This window comes from Apis dorsata, unplaced genomic scaffold, assembly GCF_000469605.1.
Source record: "Apis dorsata unplaced genomic scaffold, Apis dorsata 1.3 scaffold_165, whole genome shotgun sequence".
NCBI lineage: Eukaryota > Metazoa > Arthropoda > Insecta > Hymenoptera > Apidae > Apis > Apis dorsata.
Window position 1 is genome coordinate 93222 of NW_006263454.1, and position 7319 is coordinate 100540.

A 7319-nucleotide genomic window follows, 5' to 3' on the forward strand; every position below is an offset into this window, starting at 1 on the left:
TCGAAATCAACGATTATCTTGGGTAAACGATCTTCCAACACGATTCGCTAAGAATGGAGGGATCTCCAGAGGCGATGAGTAATTCCCCAAGGGGGCTGTTTTGCGATGGACAGCCATACCCGGGCGAAAATTATACAAACTCGATCTTGTTACCCATCGACGCGACTCTTGAAACGTCCATTCCAGGTGCGTTTGATGCGTTTTCCTATGAATTTCGTTTCGTTCGAAGACGGTGGATGGATTTACACGTGTAAAAGGAGACCTCGACAAATTAAGCTCGGTAAACACCTTAAGAGTAGACTTTATTCTGCAATCGAGAGCCTGCAGCACGCCCGTTGATTTCTTGCCTGCGTTTCCTTTATTGCGAAATTCTCTCTCGGTTACAACAGAGTTATTTTTTTTTTTTAAGTTACGATTTAATACCGCTCATAAACTCATAAACAGATTCAGCTTCAGAATTTATATATCCAGCTTCTGATTTTCCAGAAATTTTCCGGGAATTTAGATTCAAATAAGGAAGTTCGAGAAGACTTTTTCTTTCTTTTTTTCGCATACTTGTTGTTATAAACAGCTTAATTTCTTATTCATTTAGGAGGAATCGTTGGATTAAACAGAGGAAGGCTTCTCGCAAGGTTAGAATCCACGGAGAATTCCAAGTCGCGATTGAAATTTGTCGCGAAACTCCACCACGTGAACGTGCTCCCGCAATGTAGTGTAGGCTATGGTCGTCATGGTTGACTCGGCCATGGCGTGAAAAATAGGCATCGCCTAGCGAAGGTCGGCCAGAATCACTCTGTATTTCCATTCAATCGATTCGCCAGCTCGACCTTTTCCATTGACGTCGTATCTCGGCCGCACAATGGAAAAATAGCGATAATGAACGGTGGAGACGCGATAAATGGCGCTTGGCCGCAATAAATGTCGCGAGATTGATAAGGGTGATTGCTTTAAACGATAGTTGAATCGACGGGCCTCTATGGGCAAACTCTGTAAAATATTAAAAATAACTTTATGGAGTAAATATTAATGGGACGATGAATGATACAAATTCTTTTTCTTTTCTTTTTTTTTTTTTTTTCTTTTTCAAGTTCCATTCCACTTCATCTAATCGCTATAATTTTTCGAATATATGCAGAAATGAGATTGGTAATAAATTTTGTCTAATTAGGGTTGGGGAGTCGTTTAAAAAAACGAGTAGGTCGGAACTTTTATTAAGCGTAAGTGAAAAAAGGCGAGCGAGAGTCTCAAGGACCCTTCTGGTAGCAAAGGGAGGTATCCCATTGGCGTAGACTCTTTCAAATTTTCTTGATCCCCTTATCGTTTTTACTTTAATTATTTTAAAAAGTAATTTAACAAATCGATTGGCTACTTTATTAAATTTAATCTTAAATTTCACGTAGTAATAAAATACAACAATTGGCAAAAGAGTAATCTACTTCTTTCTTCGTCCAATTTTCTTTCGTTTCTTTTTTTTCACATCCTATATGCTTTTTGCCTCGATCCTTTTTTGCCTTGCCTTTCCTTTTTCGATTTTGCGCATTTTTCCCTAGAAACAAGAGATACATCGTAATGATATTAAAAGGAGCAACAGCTTGACGGCATCATGCAATAATGCTGTGTATTGGTTCGTTTTCTTCTTCTATTTTCGATATCCACGAGGAACAGGTGTACCGTCCATTTTTCTCGTGATACAGATTTTCACGCTCAAGGCCGAACGAAGATCGCGTTCCTCCAGGTCGTTGAACCATTTTCCACGTAAGTATAGAGATAAATATAACTTTTCCCCACAGATTACAAAAATCAACTTCATATCGCATAATAAATAGAAATTGAAAATCCCTTCTTCTTAAAAGGAACAACGGTGATTCCTCTTCTTTCCTCTTGTCAACGATCTTGTCGAAGAACGAAATATACGTTTTTTACAAAGATAAAAAATTCATTCGACGAAAGAAAGAAAAACGACGAGTTGCAAAAATTTCAAAGAAAAATAACGAACGTTTCTCAACGGTTTCCAAATGGAAGGGAATTTCCTCTCCCTGGAGGAAAGGCGCCCTTGGAGGCTATGTTTGCGAGAGCAGGGAGGTGTGCGTGGTCTTCCTTTCTCCGCGTCTCTGCACCTCGAAAAGTCGCAGGAAGGCCGCCGGCAGGGAAGAAGACAGGGCGTGGTCGCGATCTCCCGCGCCGCGAAACGCGTTTATTTGATCGAGAAATTTCTCTCTACCCCTCCTTCCCTCCCAGCGGATAACCCATTCCCTCCTTCCACCTTCCATCCTTCTTCCGCCACCCTTCCTGCACACCTCTGCGTGCCTCTCCTCCTCTTCCTCTCGCGTCCTTCGCTTCTTCTTTCTTTTACCATATAATATCCCTTTCCTTTTCCTTCCCTCCGTACGTACCACGTTTCCACGTCTCTCTTTCACTCCCTTTCAACTCGATCTCCCTTTTTTTTTCTTCTTCCTCCCTGTCTTCGTTTCTTCCTCGTTCGTCTTCGACGTTCGAACGGGAGACGTTCTTTTTCTTTTTCTTTTTCTTTTTCTTTTTTTTTTTTTTTCTCCGTTTTAACCAGCTAGGAACGCCGATGCGTGTGCGTCGAGTTCTATCGAGAGGCGCGTCACGCGCATGAGACTCGAAACATGGACGCGAGAAAGAGGAGAGGAGATTGCGAGGAGATTCAGCGGGAAGAGTGGGTGACGGGGGTGAGAAGGAATTATCTACGGTTTTGCGAATATGGTGGATGGAGAGGAGTGATATGACCTTTTTGCCATTTTTACCATTTTGTCATTTTTGGATTATTGTTTTACTGTCCGAAATAGGAGAATGAAACACGAGAATACAACCATGTATATATAATTCTAATGAGGAGTTAATAAAAATGATTCAATGCTCGATCTCGATAATTAAAAATAACAAGTTTTGCGGTGTCATTTCAAATGATAAAAAGATATTTTTTTTGAGCTCTTCGATCAATTAAACGTTTAAACTTAAACAAAGATCTTTTGATAAATCTTGTTTGGATCCTGCATCCTGTGCATCGATGCTTCTTATTGAACCCGTAGCCATGAAAATGGTCGTCTAACTACCGTTTTCCTCGTTAGTGGTCAAGCAGGCGGTAGTTTCTATCGATCGTCTTAATGTAGATTAATTTCATCCCCGGAGGCGAATTATTTGCCCGGCATTGGCGCCGCATCCGCCACGCCCTGTAATTACACCGCCACTACTCGTGAGGCGGTCCACGCAGCATTCGCGTTAAAAACTCACCGACGACGTCCCTCCCCAATTAAACCGGAACATCCGGCGACTTGGCTGCTGTTACGCGAAACGAGTTCATCGTTACAAACGTCAAAAAAAAAAAAGGGTCATTTACCTTTTATTCCGTTTTTATTTATGCGTACTCGATACCAAGCCAATAGCCAATTTAATTAATTTTTCGAGATTTCTTATATACCTTTCGCCGAGAGATCGATGAAAATTCTCGGCAATAAATATTTATTTAATCACCGTCCATAAATGTTTCGAGACGTGGTAATTTACTTTCTTTGTGTTAAAATCTTGACGTGACACAGTGATGGACAAAAGTTTCGAATCATTTTTTCAATTATATGTATGTATGTATGTCGAATCTTCTTATTTTACTTGCATTAATAAGTTTTATGGAAATAAATTTTTTTTATGTCTTTCTCAACGATTTATTGAAATTTGCGAAACACATTTATCGATGATTCCCAATTCTTCATCGAAAAGTGATGAATAATATCAGGAATCTAGCTTCTTCGATCCTTTTAAACAAATATTCGACTATCCTATGATCTAAATTGCGATCATCGCTTCGTTAAATCCACTATCCAGAATATTATAATCGCGCGAATGTGAACACGCCTTTATCCCAGCCGATCTCAAAACGATGCAAACGAAATTGGAACGGTTGCATGCAGCGGATCGCGTTACTCTCGTCAAACAGCAATTAGCCAGACTGTTTTCAAGGGGAAGTCAATGTGTTGGATAGTATTGGACGATACTCGAACTATCGAGAGTATTGTAACATTGTGAATCGATTATTCGAACACGATACACCACACCGAACGCCTAAAGGAATAATTAAAGATTAAATTTCAAATAATGTTTCGAATTTGTTTGAAATTTTAAAATTTCAAAGCTTCGAAAATTGAAAATCTCTTTGATCCAGAATTCCAAAACACGAAAATACAGAAGCTTCAAAGTATCAAATCATCGTATTTCGAAGCTTAAAAATTACAAAATTCTATAGTTTCAAGCTTAAAAAAATTTTTCCAAATTAAAAATTCTACAATTTCAAAATTCTATTCCAAAGTTTCTGTTTCAAAATTATATGTTGATCGACAAATAACATTGATTAATGTAATAATCATTGATTTGAGAGAGAGAGAAAGGGAGAGAGAATGAAAGATCTCGAGACGTACGATTCCGGGTCTCGTACGGTAGCACGGCCTTGAAGAGATCCCAGGTTACGATACGTCTGTTGGAAATCGAGGTCGTTTTTGAGATCGACCGGATCCAAACTCATGAACGTATCGTGAACCGATCGACAGATTCATACTCGCAGACGAATTGTTTATTTTAAATGGGATTCATTCTTATTTTTTCCATCAATTGTATTTCTAAAAATCAATCTACTAATATAAAAATTGCGTGAGAATTATAAGTAAGAATTTAAAATTAAAATGCAAATATTAAAAGAATTTTTCCTCGTCAAATAATTTTTAAAATTCATTCATTCAATTCTTTCGATATCGTTCCTTTTTTGTGTTTTTACGAGAACTTTCACAAATCCAAAATCGATCTCTTTTCCATGGAAAACAAAAGGAGAATCTTCGTTGATCGAACATGGCGGTAAAGAAAGGCTGGCGGCGAATTTCGTTCGTTCCCTTAAAAGCCAGCCTCCTCGGATCATTATCACAACCGAGGACAGCTGACCTTCGAGTTTTTATGTTCGCGGATTATATTATAGCGCTTCTCACGTTTCTCGATACGCAGCCTGGAAAGAACTACCTGCCCGAGGCCATCCCCTCGATTACATGTACACGGTGTCCCGTCCGAAATGTTTTCCATGTTTCTCTTACTCAATAAAAATCATGTTTTCCAAATAGTTGATACAATTTTGGAAAACTACTGTCTTAACTTTGACATCAGATTCAAAAATATTTCTTCGCGATATTCATTTCCTTTTTAAACATATGTTGTACAAAATGTAAGAAACATTTAATAAAAGAATCAAAGAAACAACAATAGGGTATGCAAAGAATACAAAAAGATAGAAGAACTAGTTAAAATTTTACTAGAAAATCGATCCATCCGTGCGATTTACAAAATTTTCCAATTAGATTAATTTAATTCTTCTACGAAAAGTAATATTATAATTTAGATTAAATATCTCTTCGAAAAAAATGTACCCTCTCGATAACGATGTAACAACGTTTCTTTCGGAGAGTATCCGAATTAAAGAACAACCTCCAAAAGAGCTCTTAAAAAGGGAAAAAGAAAAATCCTATAGCCCCATAAATTCGACCAACCTTTGAAACGAATCTAACCGAATCCGGGCGAACGAATTTTACTCGCTCGTCAACTTATTTTATCATTTCCGCGCCGGGGGATTCGGTGTATATATATACATACAGTCCGTACAAGCAGGCAATATTAATCGCGATAATCCAGCCGCCGGTTACCGCAATAACGAAGCCTGTTTATAGACGAGAGAGAGAGAGGCGGACTGGTCCCCAACTGGCGTACGCCATATTGTAACCCCGAATTACTGTAAACGCTTTAATTCCCCGCGAAGCGAGGCGAAAACGCGCCGGTTCCGTCGGTTAATTACCGATTCCCGCGCATCGTCTTGTATCCGATTACCGTCGTTTCGATTCGAACGAAAGAACGCACGAGTTTCGAGGGCCTGCGTAAAGTCGCGTGACGTCCCGGATAAAAATGTGCTAACGATAATCCGCCTCGATCGCTTCTTTTCGGAAGAATCGAGAGATCATGGTTTAAGTAAGAGAGAAGAAGGGAAAGAAGAGAGAGAGAGAGAGAGAGAGAGAGATGCCGGTTATCTTAAAATGGAGGAGGAGTACGATTCTGGGAAATGTTTCGGTGCATTAAGGTTATGTTGAGGTTTGGCCATCGTTGAATCGCGTCTGTTTGCGCAAGTCCTTTTGCGCAATCGCGTTGAAAGATAGGAAGGAGTGGGGGAAACACTAGCGTGGTGGGGATCGCGCTACTGTGACGTTAAATGGCTAATTGATTCGACGCTAACTTTAGGAAGAGAAATGTTTTAAATGTTTTCTTTGACAAACTCAAAGGGGAAAAGGAAAAAACGAGATATGGTTTTGCCAAACGTTTCGATATATTAATATCATAGATATTGAATTCTCCAAGATTTATTAATTTATTTGAAATTAAAAATTGAAATTCGTTTAATCGAATTCTGGTAGACTGTATTGAATGAAAGAAGAAAAATGAAAGAGGAGGGTCAGAAGGAAAGAGAGAAAGAGATAGAAAGAGAGAGAGCAGCGAAGACAGAGAAAGAGAGGGGAAAGAGAAGGCCGTGAAAACGATGTCAGCACGTTCGAGGAGACAAACGAGGGCGGGAACAGTGAAAGAGTTTAACCAGCTTCGGTTTTCTCCTCGGACCGTGCGATCGCGATCTCCTCGATCTGCAGCCGGTGGCTGGACACAGAATAAAACAATAAAAAAAAAATATTCACGGGCGAACTCGCACGGACGATTTTTGCATTGAGAGTCCCCGCGAGTCGAGGCAGTCGTTCTGGTTCCCAGAATGCATCCCTTTGTGTCTCGACTCGGGGTACGAGAGCCTCATTGTGTTTAACTTTCCGTTGCTCCGTTTTATGTAAATTGAAAATTATGAAGAGAAGAGATCTTAATTCTTTTACAAAAACATGTTATAATCTGATAACAGAGAATAATAACAAACAATTTCCTAACATATACTACTTAAACTGAATTAATTAAACAGATCTATATATTATACATAGAACGAAATTGCGAATAATCGAGCAAAGAGAAATCCAATCATCACAAAATTAAATCCAATCTGCCATCGAACATTCGAACGTTCGAAGTACCATTTCATCCATCTTCGAACTCGCACCACACAGGAGAAAGTTTCAAAGTACTTCCATCCGTACACGAATCGTACAAATGTATTTGCCTCCACATGCATCCGCGTACAAGATGTACACGCGTAACTTTGATCTCCACCATTGAAAAATAATGGTGGTGGCGTGGCCATTGTGAGGCGGTCGAAGAAAGCGAACGCGCGCGTTTCCAACGCGCGG